Source organism: Camelus dromedarius, chromosome X (genome assembly GCF_036321535.1).
Source record: "Camelus dromedarius isolate mCamDro1 chromosome X, mCamDro1.pat, whole genome shotgun sequence".
NCBI lineage: Eukaryota > Metazoa > Chordata > Mammalia > Artiodactyla > Camelidae > Camelus > Camelus dromedarius.
The window spans coordinates 32,345,737-32,365,587 of record NC_087472.1 but is presented as its reverse complement, the minus strand read 5'-3'; the positions used below and the strand labels follow the sequence as shown (position 1 = coordinate 32,365,587).

The 19,851-nt window shown below is 37.8% G+C and overlaps 1 protein-coding gene across 1 annotated transcript in view; it reads right to left on the bottom strand.

Annotated features, from left to right (window-relative positions):
• Positions 1 to 19,851, bottom strand: part of IL1RAPL2 (interleukin 1 receptor accessory protein like 2) — a 1,161,988-nt gene that overhangs the window by 548,522 nt on the left and 593,615 nt on the right. The window lies entirely within an intron of this gene.

Sequence of the window (19,851 nt, the reverse complement as noted above, 5' to 3'; positions counted from 1 at the left end):
AGTATTATTGTCTGTCACATTAATGAGGTTTCAGGAATCCTTCAACATGTGGGTTCTTGACACCAACCGCCCCTTCAGGTGGACTATGATGTAAAGTATGTTGTCAGACAGAAAGACAACTCTTCCCAGTAAGCCTTATATATTAAAAAAAAAAAAAAAGTATTAAGTTTTCTAAAGAAAATGTTCCCGGAATTTTTCTTTTAATTTAGTAAATGGCCCAACTGAATGTCTCATTGATGCCACTTCCCAAACATTGTATTTATTTGGCTTTCATGTGTGTGTATGTTGTAGATAGTAGTTGTTGGTTTTGGAAACTCCAAAATACCTGGGATTGTCCCACAAGAAAGATAAGCCAGGGCTAGGTTGAATAACTTATTGTTTCTACTTACTGTTCCTGTCACTGTTAGGAACTAGCTGGGTGATCTTGGCTAATTAGCTAAAACTTTCTGTGCTCTTATTTCTAAGAATCTCAGTGAGGGTGTGGAGTTTGGCTCCTTGGCTGTCTGTGCCCCAGTGTGTGTCAAGAACCCACATTGTAGGCTGCTGGGAGTGGACAGGGCAGTGAGCTAACCAGGGGATTGGAATTCAGAAGCCCAAAGTTTGGGGGAGGGTATAGCTCAGTGGTAGAGAAGGGTTCAATCTCCAGTACGTGATTCCCTTTCTGAAGACGATTAGGTTGTGTCACAGAACATACTAGACAATGCTGTGATCACTAAGTATCTTATCACCAAATCATGGTAATATTATAATCATTAATTTGAAAATTCAGATGAAACACAACTAGCAATAAACATCTAGTGCTTCAGTAAAGACATAGAATGATAGACTCCATAAATCTAAAATGCAAAGTGGAGCACTCAAACAAGATACAAAGGTACCTCAAACAGATCTTGAACAATTTTATAAAGAGTAAATCTGACCAAGCATAAACAAATTATGTAAAATATGAATACATAAATATTCATACATTTACCATGTCCCAGAGTGTGTGTTTATGCTTATACTCCCTCACATATTTAAACTGAATGTCCCCAGTTCTCTAGCTTTCTGGATTCTTTTTTTCAAAATAATTAAGAGCTTACTTAATTATTTTTAATTGAAATAGTCAATTTACAATGCATTAGTTTCTGGTGTACAGCATAGTGATTCAGTTATACATATGTATGTATATATTCTTTTTCATTATAGGCTATTACAACTTATTCTTATTGTTATTACAAGGTATTGAATATAGTTCCCTGTGCTATACAGTAGGACCTTGTTGTTTATCTATTTTATATATAGTAGTTAGTATCTACAAATCCTGAACTCCCAATTTATCCCTTCCCACTCTCTTACCCTGCTGGTAACCATAAGTTTGTTTTCTATGTCTGTGAGTCCGTTTCTGTTTTGTAAATACGTTCATTTGTGAAGTTTTTTTAGATTCCACATATACGTGATATCATAGGATATTTTTCTTTCTCTTTCTGGCTTACTTCACTTAGAATGACAATCTCCAGGTCCATCCATGTTGCTACTCTTTCTCTTAATGTCTATGAAAAATATTCAAGTCCCTATTCTTATATAATTGCAGGAAGTCCAACACACTTCTCAGTATTCCCTTGTTCTTCCTAATTACTGTTAACACTTTTAATTCTGAATTCTAGCTTTTTACTTCAACTCTTGATCTACTTTGGACATCTTGGCATCCTTATTACTGGTAACTGTTCTCTCTATACACTGACTCACCCCATGTGTAGATATAACCCACCCTGCATAACTTCTCAAGGTACCACAAACACAGTGCTTTTGCATGTAATAGGCTTTTATTAAAATTGGTCTAATGGAGGGGGAATATTTTTTTAAACATTTTTTATTGATTTATAATCATTTTACAATGTTGTGTCAAATTCCAGTGTTCAGCAATGGAGGGGGATTATTGCACAGAGCACATAACAACTTGTAAAAATTGACTATCAGACATCATTTCTGGCCATAGTGAGCTTTCATTACTGACAATCTGCCATGATGCTTGAGCCTATTCTCTCATCAATTTATTTTCCACTGACTCCTGGTACCTACTCTTGTCTCTTTGGCTGCCTGGTAGAAAATTCAAAATGCCGACCCCTTATTAAGAACAGCAATTTATCTCCTATTTATTTCAACCCCTACCTTCAGCTCAGAGCCTTTCCTTCATAATTGAAAGGCTCATTAATGTGTTTCCCCCAAATAAATCAGCTGTCTTTGTTCTTCGTTCCACCTTGACTACAGAAACAGCTGCAGGTATTTAAACAACACTTTTCTTTCATAAAATACCTTATGCCAAATAGGAAAGAATGTTGTCGCTGATAATGAATTCCTGAAAAGGTGAAAAGGGAGGGACTTACAAGAAATACTGACAGCCATTTATGAATGATTTTGCTTTGTAAATAACTTATGAACACCTTTACATAATGTTTTTATTATTTTCTTTTGAAGTAACATAATCTAATAAGTTTCATGCTGTGATCAAGGTGACTCTTTTGTGCTTTAAGATATAAAATCAAATTTATAGCCCCTATATCCAAAAAGAGGGAAAGGGGGGTATACTGAAGTATTGCTGAGCTAATAGAAAAAAAAAGTGGAATGATTTTCAACATTACTTCCATTGGCTTTTAAGACTAATTTGGCATTTAAGGGCAGGCCAGAAATATGCTGAAGTCAAAGACATAGAGTCTGGTCAGCTTACTGCTTAAGGGAATTATAGCAGCCTAGCTACTTTGAGGACAAAGGAAATGATTTCCATTTCAAATCTTTTTTTTTAAGTGCTCCTAATGACATGATTGAGCAGTAAACTAGAGTTATAAGTTTTCAAACAAAATCATATTAAAGGATTCACTTAAAAAGTTTGGTGTTCTCAGATAATAAACAGGAAAAACTCGAAAAATATATTTTGAGACTCCTCTCCTTTCTTCCTCAATCCTACTTAAAGAAGACTAAAGAGTGTGTGAAACTGATAACAGTTCTAAGCAGGAACGAAACAAGATATCTTAAAAGAATTGTTGTCTATAATCTCCCTACAATAAATAGTGGAAAACACTGCAAGTTCATTTGCAAATGTCACCACAGAGAAAAATGGTTGGGGAAGAAAAAGTCTGACGTTCTATCAGGAGGCACAGAAAACACATTTTAGCCCCCTCTCCCCCCCAAAAAAGTTATCATCACTGCTACTAAAGAAAAGGCAAAGTGTGAAAAACAACATAGCAACTCCACTCACAAATCACAAGTTGGAAAGAAGTTAGAAAGACAACTGATGAGAATCCCCTGCCAAGTTACTAACTGCTCTGTCTCTGTCAACATTAACATGCTGACTTCTCTGACACCACCCAACACACCTCCCAGAAGTTACACGTTACAAAGTAATTGGAGAGTTGTAAAAGCTTGCAGTTAATGGTAGACTCCTCTTTTTCCCTTTTGTTTGTAGAATTACACCTCTTCTGCTCAACCCAAAACACTTGTCCCAAACAACAACTTGTCTCAAATAACAAAACCAGTAACGGCTCAATTTTAGAATCTTTGTTATCACCACTCACTCCTTACCTGATTCTGTACCTCTAAGAAGACAATCTCTAAGCCATAATTTGATTTTCATATCATTTCTGTTATTTTATCATGTCCTATTCACGTACCGAATTTTGTACTATTATTTCTGTTCATGGTGATACACTACTATCTTCTCCTGTGCTATTTTAAACATTGTAAAAGCATAAGTTTATATCTTTCTGTACCTGATAGTGTGCAGAACTAAATCCAGATGGTGAACTTCTGAAAAAGAAAGTGTAACATATTTATCACGTAAAGATAAACCTGGAAGATGAAGGCACTATTTCTAATTCAAGATTAAAAGCAGAATTTGACTCTAAGCCTCCCTATATTGCCCATGGACAAGATGCTTCAAGGCAACATTGTATGATGGGTAGAAATCCATTTGCTTGGAAAAAGTGCTAAATGAGAATTCAAATTTAACACAAGGGACTGTTCTCATTAAGTGAGCTGTTAGATGCAGGGTGTTCAATAAAACAAGGAAAACATCCTCCTTTTTGGTTGTAAAATATTCTTTCTGTCCACTGAATCTTAATTTTAAAGAAGTATAATAATTGCAAAATACATGAAGAGGTCCGTTGCACAGAGCTTTAGTTAATCGTGAGCTATGTACAGCTCTTCTAGTATGTTCTCTATCCTCAGCATGAGTCAATGTCCTTGAAAACATTTGAGAAAATGAAGATAACTGAAATGGGAAAGACAACTTTTAGGCGCTGAGGGTTGCAACTAGTAAACTATTTCAAATAATGCCAGTCTTTTGAAATAAAGAAGTACTTACAAATACCATTGCCCCTAATAAGATGAAAACACCACATACTGATGATGCCAAGAGGATTTCTTAATCAATGCCTGCTAATTTTTGTATTCTTCTTACCATTTTATTGACTATTTGAAGTAATGAAACCTGGAATTGGAGGAAATTTTTCTCGCCTTAAGGAACTGTGTTAATATTATCTTCCAAACTTATCTGATATTCTTTGGAATACAAATTTAAGAAAAATTAATGGAGTAAAGCCATGTGGGAGATCATTCCTAGAGCTGTCGGTACATTCTTTGTCAAATATTTATTGAGATGCTATTTTGTGTCAGACACTGCTCTAAGTACTCGAGATTCAGCAGTAAATAAGCAAACAAGGTCCCTGATGTTATCAAAGTAAGATTCTAGCAGAGGAGACAGAGAATAAACAGAATAAGAATTAATTGTATAATATAATTTTGGGTAATGATCATTGCTATAGAGCAAAATAAAGCAAGTTCAAGTGCTGGAGCATGAAGGTACAGTTTTAGATAGCATAGTCAGGGAGGACATCCGATAAGAAGACATTACCAGTATAAAGACATTTCCACCAGAATAAAGAATGTGAGAGAAGATTCCAACATTTCAGAAACATGAAACGGCATGCATTTCTATTTCACCCAGAATTTACTAAACATTTATCATGTATCAGGCCATACCTAGGGACAAGTGATTAAAAAAACAAACAAACTAAAATCTGGGTTCCTACCTTCTAAGGTTTGCAGTCAAGTGGAGCAGATAGACACAAAACTCAAGGACTCTAGTCCTTACATTGTGATTAGCTCTATAAAGGGGGGCAGTGTCAGCCTAACAAAATTATTAAATAAGAAAGGTTGTCTCGGGTCACTCACATTGAATCTCCTTCTTATGTCCATTTCCCTCTTGTTCAGCACCCTCTGGTTTTATTTTTATGTATATATACCTTAGTTTGCAGATGGTGTCTAGAGGTATGTACCAACATTCAGTGGCCTTAGCATCCACTGATCTTAAATTGTAGAAATCCATCTGAAAGCGTTTCGGATTTGAGGCCTTTTCTGAGCCCTTCTCCACAGGGGAAAATCCACTAGCCCACTAACCATCTTCTCTATGGGGTGAGACTGTGTGGTGCCGCCCTCTCAGGGCAGATGTCTGACATTCAAATAGAGCCTTATAGACCTCAAAGGATTAAATGAAATGGGAGAGGAATTTTCTGCTTCTGAGGAGGCTGCTCACTGAAACTTTCAGTGTCTGTCACATCCCATTTAATAGTCAGTCTCTTAGGCCATCTACCTGTCGCTGTTTGCACCTATTAAGATCACAGAGCTGAAAGCCGGGCCATCTCGGCTATCCATAAAGACTCTTACTCAGTAACCTGGAGTGTGGAGAGGGAGTTTTCTTAAGTTTTCAATTTCTACTCCTTTGTTATCAAGCCCTTCATTAAGAAAGAGAAGGGAACAATGTATCTGGAAGGCATTAAGCACGTGTCACTGGGAACTCTTTAGAAAAGATGCACTTAGAAAGTAAAATAGTAGTATCTTCAGAAATTAAAGCATACAGTCCAGTTCAGCTTGCTTTTCTCTTTGTATCAAAATAAGTAAAATATTTGAAGTGGTCCTATTTCTTAAATCCCCTCATTCCTGCACATGCTGGCTGCCTATCTTTACAAGAGTTTCAGTAACCTTGGACTATATATATTTCAAAATATATGATGTGTGTGTACAAAATGGTATCCTGCATCTGAATATGTATTTTACTTAGATTTTTTAAAAGTTCCTCATGAGAAAAGAGAACATAAATCTCGTGAAGGATAAGAGGAACATACAGAACGTTCAGAAATATACACTAGGGAATCCTCCCATTCACTTCCTGCAATTGTACGACTGATAACAATGCTCTCATCTTAACTGTACTAACTAACTGAGGGCAAGGATCATGCATGTTGTCATTGCCATAATGAATCTCCAGCCTGACTCTTTTCCATATGGTAGGTATATGCACAGACATCAGTTACTACTTGAATAAATTGTTAAAAAGAAAGGAAGGGATCAAGGGAGGAAGGAAGCTCAGGTTAACTTATCACAAGCAAATGCCCACTTACTGCCTTGGGCCGTCCAGTCCTAGTCATGACCCAAATCATCCGAAGAACAAGACAACCTAACAGAATGGGAACAGTCGTCATAAATGAAAACAGATGAACTTGATCTTAAATGTTTGAGCCTCCTGAAAATCTCCCAAGAATCCCCCGGTTCACTAAATAAGTACCAGTGGCAGAGATGCCCCCAGCCCTGCCTGGTGTTTTGGAAAGCCCTCCACGGCTGATGAACTGAGCAGCAACCCAGTCAATCAGACACAGGAGAGGTCCTCAGTTCCCCAGCTAGCTTGTATGTTTTTACAAGCCCCACAGTCACCACAAACTCCCAGTCTCATACCCAAGAGTGGGCTTTCCATCCATTCTCACAGTTGGCTTCTGATTCTTCTTTTAACGTGATTTACAGGGATAAAAATGTGAAGGTTACTTCCTCAGTGTGGTTTTTGCTGGCCCACTCAGTCCCTTAGATGGTCCCGGAGCCACAGCACCCTAGAATTAACATCAACAGTCTTGCTGAGGAAATAAGCACTACAGGACTGAAATGACAGCTGTGTTGGAGGCGCTGACCTTGCACTAGAACTGAATGCAGACCAGGATTTTTGACTTGAATGCATCTCAAGAGATTTGTGGGATGTACACATAGGTTATCTGGAAATAATTCAAGTCTACCTCCTCAAGTTAGATCTGACAATCAGATTAAAACTGAAGAGAACAGGACATCAACTTATTTTGCAGTGTGGCTTTCTCTTAGAAACCTGCTGACACTGTTTTTTAACCATGATAAATGATGTGAAAAAAAATGGATATGCTAAGGTAGGGATGGAACATCTTTAAATGAATACCTAGGCACCTTAATTTAGCATAAAGTCCTCATTCCCCCATACCCCTAATCTACATTATATAAGAGGTATCACTTCTTTTGTCACTTCTTGGTCCACCTCGTTGAGTGAAAGCTCAAGTCCACCAGAAGTGTAGGTTTTCCCCAGACAATAGCCAATGCTGGGGAATCTCTGCCCTCCGATAATCAAACAGTGAGCAGGAAGATTCTCAGGAGTAATGGTATGAGCCAATACCATTCAAAAGACTATGTGCTTTGGTGCAGCCAGTATGGAAAATAGTATGGAGATTCCTTGAAAACTAAAAATAGACTTACCTTATGATCTAGCAATCTCATTCCTGGGCATGTATCTGGAGGAAACTCTAATTCAAAAAGATATATGCACCCCAATGTTCATAGCAGTGCTGTTTCCAATAGCCAAGACATGGAAACAATCTAAATGTCCACCAACAGATGACTGGATAAAGAAGCTGTGGTATATTTCTACAATGGAATACTACTCAGCCATAAAAAAGAATAAAATAATGCCATTTGCAGCAACATGGATGGACCTGGAGATCATCATTCTAAGTGAAGTAAGCCAGAAAGAGAAAGAAAAATACACTATGATATCACTCATATGTGGAATCTTAAAAAAAAAATGACACAAATGAACTTATGTATGAAACAGAAACAGACTCACAGACATAGAAAATTTATGGTTACTGGGGGGGAAAGGGAGAGGTGGAGGGATAAACTGGGAGTTTGGGGTTTGCAGGTACTAAGTACTATATATAAAATAGATAAACTACAAGGTGCTACCATAAAGCATAGGGAATTATATTCAATATCTTGTAATAACCTATAATGAAAAGAATAAAAGGAATATATGCATATGTATAACAATCACTATGCGGTACACCAGAAATTAACCCAACATTGTAAACTGTCTATATTTCAATAAAAATCAAAATCCTATGTGCCACTGTGCTAAATAATAATAATAATAATAGTAGCAAACATTTATTGAGTGCTTACTACACGCCAGTTACTGCACTGTTTTACATCCATCACTTCCTTGCATTGACAGAGCCCTGTGTAGTGAGCACTAATATTATTAATCCTCCCTTTACAGAGCCGCGATCAATCTGCCTCTCTTAGGTAAAGACAGCAGACTGTAACTCAGGATAATTTCCTGGATCATCCTGCCCAGAATTATGTCTGTCACAGGGATAACACCACCACCAACAATAAAAAACAAAACAACAAAAACAGCAGCAGCAGCACTTGGCTAAATGCTTGACTGCATTATTTCCTTTAATCCTCACAGTAATATTCTGAGCTGAGAAACAGTATTTCTATTTTCTAGACAAGAAAACTAAGGTTTAATGAAATTAAGAAAGTGCCCGGGGTCCCATATTAAGTAGGGAAGGCACAATTTTAACACACAGGTTTCTCGGTCTCCAAAATCTGGGCCCTTTCCCAAGCTTTCCAGGGTCCCCTGTACTCCTTATAGCCTGCTACATTCAGGAGGTAAACCCCATATTCTTTATGTGAATTTCATAAATGAGTTAAAGCTATTTTAAATTCAACATCTGTTATAATCATAACCAGAAACGGCTTTCTTTAACAATTAACAGCTGAGGCCTACAATTATTTTTGAGGGAGTCCCTGAACATCGGAATAAGGTCAGAAGAAAATTGTCACCAGTTCTTATTTCTAGCTCAAGTTTTTAAAAATCAGAACTTTTACTATTATTGTGCAGCTCTTTTGGGGGAATTCCCAAGAGTATTTTTAGCAGGCAATAAGATTTCTTTGTTATTCTTTAACTATTTATTATGTTTCAAGAAGAGAACATCTATTACCTACTGATTTTGAGGGTTGGATATTTCTCTCATAACAGATGGTCTTTTGTTCACATCTCGATTCCCTTGACTTTCTAATTGCTAATATATGTGTTACTACTAATTATACCTTAGCAATAACCTCACTCCAGTAAGAAGGCACTTATGGCTGTTTTTATAGAGCTGGTGTCTCAACTTTTATAGCTTTCGCTATGAACTAGCTTCCAGACGTGAACAGGACTTCACACAATGGCTGAAGATACAGTTCTCTTCATGTTGTCTTGAATGAAGGGAAAGCGTCTAGAGGGACAATAAAAGAAGGAAAAAGAAAAGAGTTCTACAAGAAAACCAAAGAGGCAACTGTAAAGTCGTATATACTCAGGCTACCCAATTCCATAGTTTAATATTGTCATGGCATGCCTGCCCAGGGACCAACCAGCCTTGGCTTATACATGACTAAAACCAGAGAACTGTAAATAAACTATTTGGCCTAGTGCCTGGGCAGATTATAAATTAGCCCTCAAGAAATGGTAACAATTATGATTAAGGTGATTGGCTATTTCTCTGATGGCCTCAGCAACACCTGGCATTTTTAGCGACCTCACTCTGAGAAGCTCCAATCTCCTTGTAGGTTACTCCCTCTGTTTAAACTCAATGATCCCATAGGGAATGTGGGAGACCAATCTCTTGATGATGTTTGCTGGAAATAGGTAAAACAGGAGCCTTGAGTAACGTACTGGGAATAAAAAGTGAGTCAGTGAAGAAACTCAAAATAGCACTCAATATTTTTGACTCCTAGTCCTGTTCTTTTGTATTTTTCCATAGATGGAGGCTTGAAACATCTGAACAGACTAAGAACTTTCACACGCATGCATTATTTTACTTAAATCTCTGCATAATACTATTAGATATTATTGTTGCTGTTAACCTTGGTTTTTAAATGACAACACTGAGGCGCAGAGAGGTTATGTAACTTTTCCAAGATCACACAGCTAGGAAATGCCAGAGCAGAGATTCTCATTCAAGTTTCTCTGACTCCAGTGCCCCTGATTTTAAACACAGCACCACCTCTACCATGTGATACATGTGATTATGAAATAAGCATCAGATGGCTTAGCGGCATGAAACTGCAGTCTAGAGAAGAACATAGATACTGAAACCACTAATTACAATACTTTAAGGATATTGCTCAAAGTAAGACATATGCAATTGCAGTGGAAGTACAGGAGAAGGCAACAGAAGGAAGGCTTCACAGAGGAGACGTTTTGAACTCAGGTAGGAGGAGGACATTCTCAGCAGAGGGAATGGTACATACAAAGGCACAGGAGCACAAAAGAATGTGTATTCATTTATGGCCAGAGTGCAACAAGCAAGAGGGTGTGGATTAGGAAGAGAAGAGGCTGGACAGGTCACATCATGAAATGCTTTATTCTGCTACAGTAGCAGGTACATTTAAAAGTATTCTGAAAGACTAATTTTCTGTGAAAGGTCCATGTCTTATATCAAAGCTGTAGGTATTTTAACCCTCCCAGTCAACTTAAAATGCCATTTAAGAAATGACACCTTGAAACAAAACACCTTAACCCAAATGGTGAGTTAAATGGTGGGGATTTCTGGCACATCATGGGGATGGGGTTCTACTTTTGGCAAAGAGGCTTTTCTTAGTAACCCTTTGTGTCCCAGTCAGTAGCTTGCCTAAAAGCAGATAAAGGTCAGCTTTCTTTCCTGCATTTCCGAGTAGTCATTTTTAAAAACTATTTTTTTTGTTTTTATTGAAATACAGTCAGTTTACAATGTTGTGTCAATTTCTGGTGTGCACAATAATGTTTCAGTCATATATATACATACATATATTTGTATTCATATTCTTTTTCATTATAGGTTACTACAAGATATTGAATTTAGTTCCCTGTGCTATACAGGAGAAACTTGTTTATCTATTTTATATATAGTAGTGTGTATCTGCAAATCTTGAACACCCAGTTTACCCCTTCCCATCTCTTCCACCCAGTAATCATAAGTTACAGACCGAGTAGTCATTTTTGGCTGGAACATATGAAATGCTGAGATCTAAGCCATATTTTCTCTCTTACTCACTTTCTTCCAAGCTTCCTACTATTAACTGTTTTCCTCTTACCTCTGTTTTCTATTCCCTCAACATGTTTCTCCTTTTTATTTTCACTGCTAGGCAAGCCCATTCCCCGCCCCATAGTCTCTCCCCCGTCAAATCCGTTTTATTCACACTCCATACTCACCTCCGCTCCCCTCTCTGTTATCCTACCAGTGCCACCTCTTTGGTTTCATCTCTCATTTTTAGTGATACTTTAATTGCATGGGGGAAATCTGTTTTCTGTGTTATTTGGTTCTCAAGAGCTACAGTCCTTAATGTTTGTAAAAGCTACCTACTTTTGAAGACAAATTCAGGAGCTTAAAAGTGTGATCCAAGGGCTCACTTTCCTTTGGCATTGAGGGACCCCTGCTCCCTCTCCCTTATAAACACAATCTGATTTACTTGCAAAAGTTGCTTGTTTGTTTTTGCTCTGAGTTCAAATTTATTAAACCTATTGTTCCTTTTCAAACTTTTCACTTAATAAAAGTGCCCTTTTCGGAAGTGAGTTTCCCATTCCTTTACTGGTATTCTTCCTACTTCTCCTATAGAACATTAGCTTTCAAGATACTGTATACAATTCTAAGAATAGAATTATAAGTAAGTATAGGGAAGAAAAAAATTTCATTCTACCTTCATAGGTTCTCTGGCTGGGCGTAAGAATTAAATTGATGTAAGACAGGTTAAAAGAAGAAAGGCATATACATTTTATTTAATATTTTTACATGCACACAGGAGTTTTCATAATGAAAATGATGATCCAAAGAACCCCTTAGGCCCAAAAGCTTCTATACCTTTTGAATCAAAGAATGATAAATTGTGGGGATGTGACAAAGGGGCTTAGGCTGGGGGCAGTAATTTGTGGAAGAGTGAATAGGAAATATATAGGGTAAACTATTGGAAAATAAGGGGTACTTCAGTAGGTCTTTTTGGACAAATCCATGTTAGCATTGACTCAAGTCCGCGGTGATAAGAATGTTCTCTCCTTGGAAACTTTTATGTCCTGCTTTTTGGTAGAAAGGGGGAGGTCGGAGAGCTCTTCCTGCATTTGCTGTTTCTCAACTGCCTTCAGCTCAAAACAATCAATATGCCAGAGCAGCATATTTTGGGGTTATATGTTTAAGATCCCTGCTAAATCAACATCTCAATCATCTTAGTTCAGGTGACTGAATATCTACTATATTCCTAGTGCACATGATGCTAGATGTGTTGTGTCATGTAAGAGGAGTCAAGGCAGCTTCTTTCTCATGGGGATACATTTGGTAACTGATGCAGGTAAAGCATTTCAGTGTTCTCAGACCATTGTGTATCACAATCATCCGGAGAGTATAATCAAAATGAATATTTCTGGACCCCATTTCCATGCATTTTGAGCATGTGTGCTAGGTTATTTGGTGGAAGGAAGTTCCTTGAACTATACTTTGAGAAAACCTGATCCACAGTCATCTAACCCAATTGAATCCTTTTGGCTTGGCACATTGCCCAATGGATTTTACTGTTAGAGTTCAAATCAGAATAAGTCATTTCCTTCTTATAAATGATGTGAGTAAGGCAAGGACTAGGAACCAAAAAAACTACAATGAAAGAAACCTACCTTACTTTTGTTGAAATCCTATGGTACCATATAAATTAGAACTTAATGCTGCATTTTATCATTATCTGTTGGAGAGTTGGAAAGAGAGAGAGAGAGAGAGAGAGAGAGAGAGAGAGAGAGAGAGAGAGAGAGAGAGGCAGTGTGTGTGTGTGTGTGTGTGTGTGTGTGTGTGTGTGTGTGTGTTTAGCCTTGCCTCCCTGTTTAAAGAACTAGTTCTACAAGCTGGGCAAACAGCTGATACTAAAATGTATATCAATAATATACCCACAATATGAGCATCACTAACTTTTCAGAAACGCACTTATTGCTTTTAGTGAGAGACAACTGAATATGACACCTTAGCTGTGAACCTAGAAAACCCCAACGCCTTTGCTGTGGACAAACTACAGTGTAGCCTTTCTTGCCACAGAATTGTATTTTATTCCACCGAGTGGTGTGAAAGCACTTCTCTCTTAAGGGCTGATTTGTGCATCCAGGGGAAAAAAAAAAAAGCCAGGGTTGTCACAAGATATATCTTTGTTACTTTGATGCCCAGATTCAGATACCATTATTTATACCCTGTATTAATCACTGGGAAATCTGCACCATCCTGAGACATCATACATCTTATTGACATTCAGATAGTTATCTTACAAAAGCACAGATAAGACAAAAGTCGAGGTGTTAGAAAATTAAACAAAAACATTGTCTTTAGACTTCTCCCATAGTGGGTGTGAACAAAATGTCTTCAAATAATCCATTCTGTGATTAAACTTGGTTTCCTACAGAAATCTTTCCATTTTTTATTTACTTAAGGGCTACTGCTATCAGTTTTGTTTTCAGAGATGCTTCTTTAAGGGGCATTTGAAGTTAGTTACTTTGTTTTGCTGTAGGAATCAATGCCCCAGACTATTTGTCAGGTGAGTCATGATACAGGAAGAAATACGACTGCTGATATTAATAGTAATGCCACTATAGTTAAAGACTTCCACACAAATGTTCATAGCAGTGTTATTCACTATAGCCAAAAAGTGGAAACAATCTCATATGCCCATCAACTGATGAATGGATAAAAATGTGGTATGTCCACACAACGGAATATTATTCAGCCGTAGAAAGGAATGAAGTACCTCATGCTACAGCATAGAAATGTCGACATTAACCTGGAAAACATCATGATAAGCAAAAGAAGCCAGTCACAAAAGCCACATTTTGTACGATTCTACTTATGTGAATTGTCCAGTATAGTCAAATCCACAGTGACAGAAAGTAGGTTAGTAGTTCCCTGGGGATGGCTGGAATGAAAATGTTCTAAAATGGATTACGGTGATGGTTGCAAAACCTGTTAAATTTACTAAACATTCATTGAAATATACAGTTAAAATAGGTGAGTTTTATGGTGTGTAAGTTATAACTCAGAAAATTTGGTTTTTTAAAGCAACTTTAAAAAGCCAAGGGGGAAAGCTGAAACAGCATTTTTCAGAGATATTTCAATAAAAAGGAGAATCCCAGGGGTGGGGAGTAATAAACCTTGAGAGTTAAATAAAATAATAATAATAATGCCATTTTCCAGTATTGAACACTTATGGTGTGGCAGGCACATCACTAACTGCTTTACATATATCGTCTCCTTTGAGTCTCACAGCAACAGTAAGAAGTTGAATTACTGTACTGCCTTCATATATGAGGAGGCAGGCCTATAGGGTTTAAGTCAATTGTACAAAGTCACACCACCAGTAAGGGTTAGAACTAAGATTCGGAGACAAAGCCTGAGTTCTTAACCGTATGCTGTAATTTTCAAGTAAATATCTTACTGCTAACTCCCCATTTTCAAGACCCTCCCGTCAGGTTTACAAGACTGCCACCTCTCCACCCTCCTCCCCTGCCCATGTCTCACTCATCTCAGCAGGAAAGTGACTTATGCTCAGAGGCCCCCTACTTCCTGCAGTCTCTACTATGGAGATGTAAATAGTTTGATTTTTAAAAAATAATTTAAATGCTGTGGTCAAAAATTGCTTTGGATCTTAGACTTATCCAATATTATAAACCCTTGTTATTTCTGAATTCTCTAGTATTCCAGAATTCTCTGACTGTTTTTGGTAATTTCTTTTTAGTTCACCCTTCCTCTGGCCCATGCCATGTAGCGAATGTCAAGCAGCCGGCCTAGTATCTTTGGTATGCCCATTTGGCAAAGGCCCTCAAAACATTTATGAAAATGTAAGAATGGGAAAATTAAAGATGAAGCAGCACAGATGCCTTTTGCTGAACACTGCTGTCTAAAGAAACTTTGCTCTGGAATGCTATTAAGAAGGGAAAATGACCTATTACCACAGTGCCATTCTCTCTCTTCCATTTAACTTTCTAGTATAAACATTAAAAGACAGCAGATTGTTCCCTTGTGGATCTAACTAGCAAACTTAAAAGCCTGATTAAAAAATGATGATAGAAAGCAAAACTATATCTTTAAAAGCATGTAATCTGTTACCACCATAACAGGCATGCAAAAGAAACCCTCAAACTCCATCCCAGAATGAGAGTAAAACTCCAGCACCACAGTAAGTAATAAAACAGGCTGAAATGCGTGCACTGCCAAAGTGCCGATTGCTATTTTGGGAAAAACCTCTATTTGCACTATGTCAGACTGGCATTTCTGGGTTAATAGAATGTACCCTAACTTTCAGGGAAGCCATTCAAATATGCAGCTGATTATTTACTCCTGAGACTCACCTGCTCTTAAAATAGTTAGACTAAAAACCAAAAACAAAACCAAAAACACCTCTACAGAAAAGATGGTAAGAATCACTCTGGAAGGTTGTACTAAGCCCTTGCAGACTAAAGCCAAATGATTAAAATATTATGCACAATTAATTTTTTAAATATATTTTAAAATTATGCATAGGTTATTTCCAAAGAATATATACATCTCAAGGCTAAGGTTATTTATGATAACAGGTAGAGGTTTCTGCAAGAGAATGATAAGGATCTGCATTTACTCAGAGGGAAACATTCCACTGAAAGCACAGTGTTAGAAAGTTCCACATAGAAAAATAGTAATACAAAGGGATAAAAACACTATTTTCATCACATTTGTTCTCAAATTGAAAATCTGTTCAAATCAAATATTGAGTGTCTCTCATTAGTCAGAGCTCTGCCAGTTTCCTTTGTCACCTTGGACAGGTTGCTTTATCTCCTTCAGTCTTGGTTGCATCTGCTGAAGTTCCTTCTAGCTTTAAAAGTCTATGACATGTAGTACTGTCTGAAGTCTGGGAGGGTTTATACACACACACACACACACACACACACACACACACACACACGAATACTACTCAGCCATAAAAAAGGATGAAGTAATGCTATTTGCAGCAACATGGATGGACCTGGAAATTGTCATTCTAAGTGAAGTAAGTCAGACAAAGATATCACGTGGTATCACTCATATGTGGAATCTAAAAAAATGACACAAATGAACTATTTACAAAATAGAAACAGGCTCACAGACATAGAAAACAAATTTATGATTATCAGAGGGGAAGGAGGGGTGGGATAAATTGGAGTTTGGAGTTTGTAGACACTAACTACTATATGTAAAATAGATAACAAGGCCCTACTGCATAGCACAGTGAACTACATTCAATACATTGTAATATCCTATAATAAAAAGGAATATGAAAAGGTATATATCTCTACAGATAGATAGATAGACAGATAGATAATAGATACATAGAGGAAACTGAATCACTATGCTGTACACCAGAAACAAACACAACATTGTCAATCAACTATACTTCAATTTTTTAAAAAGAGTCTATAACAATGTCTTCTGCTTCTCCTGTGCCCCCTACAGCACCTAGTAATACGGCACTAACCTTGACTTCCTAAACCAGTGAATGGGATCAGGATTATCCATTCACTTGCCTAATAAACACTATTATTTGCCTCTAGGGCAGGTCCACTTGACACAAAATTGTAAAGTAGACCCTTCCATTGTTGTAGGCCTTTATTTGCACTAGAGTCCTAGGGCCCTTGTTTTTCTTCCTCCTTTTTCCTTTAAGGCCTTAAACTAACAGAACAACATTCACACAGTGAAATTTCACCTGCTCATTGAGAGAGCCATGAGTGAGGGAAAGAGAAGAAATGCCTGCACCTTACTGATACCTGAAACTGTGCCATATGTGGGTTAGCTACTCCACATACTCTGGATGAGGATGGTGTTAAAACCAAGACCACACTTCTAGTTGTATTTGTCCATTTAATATTCCTTTACCCAATGACCATAGACTTCATGCCTCTACCTACAACCATCGCACAAATGCACACTATGTGATAGAAAATAAAAAGCCAGAGGGGAAAATAAGACTGGCTCAGCGCACATGAGCTCCAAACCCAGAGATAACCATTGGGGAAGGCATGGCAGGAACAGGAGCAACTACCCTAGGACTTGTACACACTGAAAACCAGCCTGCTAAAATCAGTGTGTGGAACCAGGGATGACGTTCCTCTCTCTATTAGAAAGTTCAGTTGTCACTTTGAAAGAGTAAAAACTAGTATTGCCTTTAATAATCAGTTTATCAACAGTGAGTCACCCAGTCAGTACAAGGTATATTGTTTAAGGTACGAAAGAGCTTCTGATTTTTTCTACTTTACCTTTGTCACTTCTTTCCATAGACTTTTCTCTCCTTGGCATTTTTCTTCTCACTTGTTCTAGGTGTCTGCCCATTCCTGACCCCAGCACTAGATCTTTGTAGCGTATCTACGTTATCAGCTCACATGCCCAATGTGACTGCAACACTCTTGTTAAAAAGATCATTTCAAGGAAAACACGATCAGGTAGAAATGAATCTTTCATCTTCTTTAAAAGGGAGGAGCTGTGCTCCAATGTGCGTGGCACTCTGCTCAGTGTGAAGCACTTTCACCTTTGGCACTGGTGGATTTTGTGGCTAGAATCTTAGCGTGGGAAGAGACTTCACAGATTGTCAGGCCCTACTGCCACTCAGTTGAAATCCTAAATCCTGTTTGATGTCCCTAGGATTTATATCAGAACAGAATTTTCTTCCTTGGCACAAACAGGAGGTATACTCCGAGACTGAGCCAAATAGCAGTAGAGATGAGATGGCCTATGGAACATTAATCATACCTCCCGCTGGGAAAGCAGCACTGACCCGTATCAGATGACCTAGGTTTAGTTTAGTTCTGGACAAATCACACTATCTGAACCACAGTTTCCACATTGACAAAATGAAGTTGTAGGATATGCATCAGCATTCCAGAGCTGTACCTGGTGAGGAACTCTTCTTTTTAATTTCCCTCAAAGTCTGACGAACTGTTCAGTTGAACAAAGAACTGAAAGCCTCTCATTAGTCAGTTCTCCTATTCTCTTTCACAACTGAAGACAAGTCACTTCACTTTATTCAGTCTCAGTATCCCTTCTCATCCATCTTTGTACCTGCTTCCACATCTAGCCAAGCCTTTCACTTAGAGGGGAGCTGGAGATGCAGGTTGCTGGCCAGAGTGAAAGGCAGTTATGAGAAGGAAGCACAGATGGGGAATAACAAAAGCAGCTGGCAGCTAGATTTTTTTTTCTTGGCAGAGAGCCCCCTTGAGAGAAGGCTGTAATTGCAATAATTCTGTCTTTTTACAATTGACCAGGTAAGACTTACAGAACCACTGGTATATTGCAATTTAATAATTGTGGGTCCTGCTTTTAACCTATTCTCTCCAAGCCTTGCAAATCTATCCTTTCCCTCTGAGAAAGGAACTGACAAGGGCTTCAGTTACCCTGTGTAGATGGTGGGAGAGGTAAGGGTGGTGGAAGATGATACAACTGGAACCCAACAGTGACACAATCTCAAAATGTGTTCTCGGTTTATTCTTGGAGACATGAGTTCTCAGGGTGCCAGGTGAGCTTAACTGCTTCATGACTGATCAACTGGTTTGGAATTTGGGGAGTATAAAATTTTACTGCTCACACACAGAGAAGAATTGACTGAAACTGACCTTTTGATTTCTTTGCTAGATCTCAGGATTCTAGGGCTCATCAGCTATCTCTTTCTTGAAACGTAAGGCCTACACAGCGGGCCCTGAGAAAGTTGTATATAAGGAGCTGATGTTCTTTTAATTTAATGAAACATATGCTTTAATTCAGCAGGAAATATCTAGTATATTTGTTCTACAAATTAGCAATATATGTTATATCTGTATATGAAGATTTAAATTGTTTTCTCTCCAAATAATGTGAACTGAGGTGAGACGTTCCCTACCAGGTTCTCATAAAGGGCCACATAAAGTCAGTCATAAAAAGCCTTATTCCAAATACCCATTTGCTTTCCCCTCCCTTCTGCAGTAGTTCTGGTCAAAGTTCACAAAGCAAAAGTGACACAAATACCCACAAGGAGAGGGGAAATAACACCCAGTACTGCTTCTCAGAGCTGACAACTGTATTCACAAATGATGATGATATATTATATAACCTCATTAAGTCTTGAAATGCCACAGCTTTTGGAGAGACAAAACATAGCCAAAAAAAATACACATTAGGTAAAGATAAAAATCCCTTATGTGTCTGAAATTTCAGAATAACTGTCTTTTAGTTGATGTGTCCCTTATCTTCATAAAACATAAGATTCTATAGCTTTGAGAATCAGAAATCATTCCCTTTGGGGAAACTATCTCCCTATCAAAACTCGGCTCATTATTTAAAGGGAATAATAGAGTAATCCTTGATTTTTGAGAGAAATGGCATATAACTTTGGCCTAGAAGACATAAGACTGAGAAGGCTGAAAATTATCTCCTGTTACCTAAGGTCATACAATTCTAACAAAGGTAGCTGAGAAAGCAGAGCTGATGAGATGTTACTTTCTGTAAAGCGTGCAAAGCATTATAGTGAGGACTATCACTTAAAAAACTTGTAATTATATGGTGAACTACAAAGAGTTAGGAGGCCTCTAAAGTAATCAGAAGATGGAAAAAGAGGGGAAAAATGCCTGGGGCACACAAGAAGACATATAAGATAAAAAGAAAGAGGTGGTCATGGTAGAATGAGTCAACTACATCCCTGAATGCAATAAAACAGTGCTTTTACAGATAT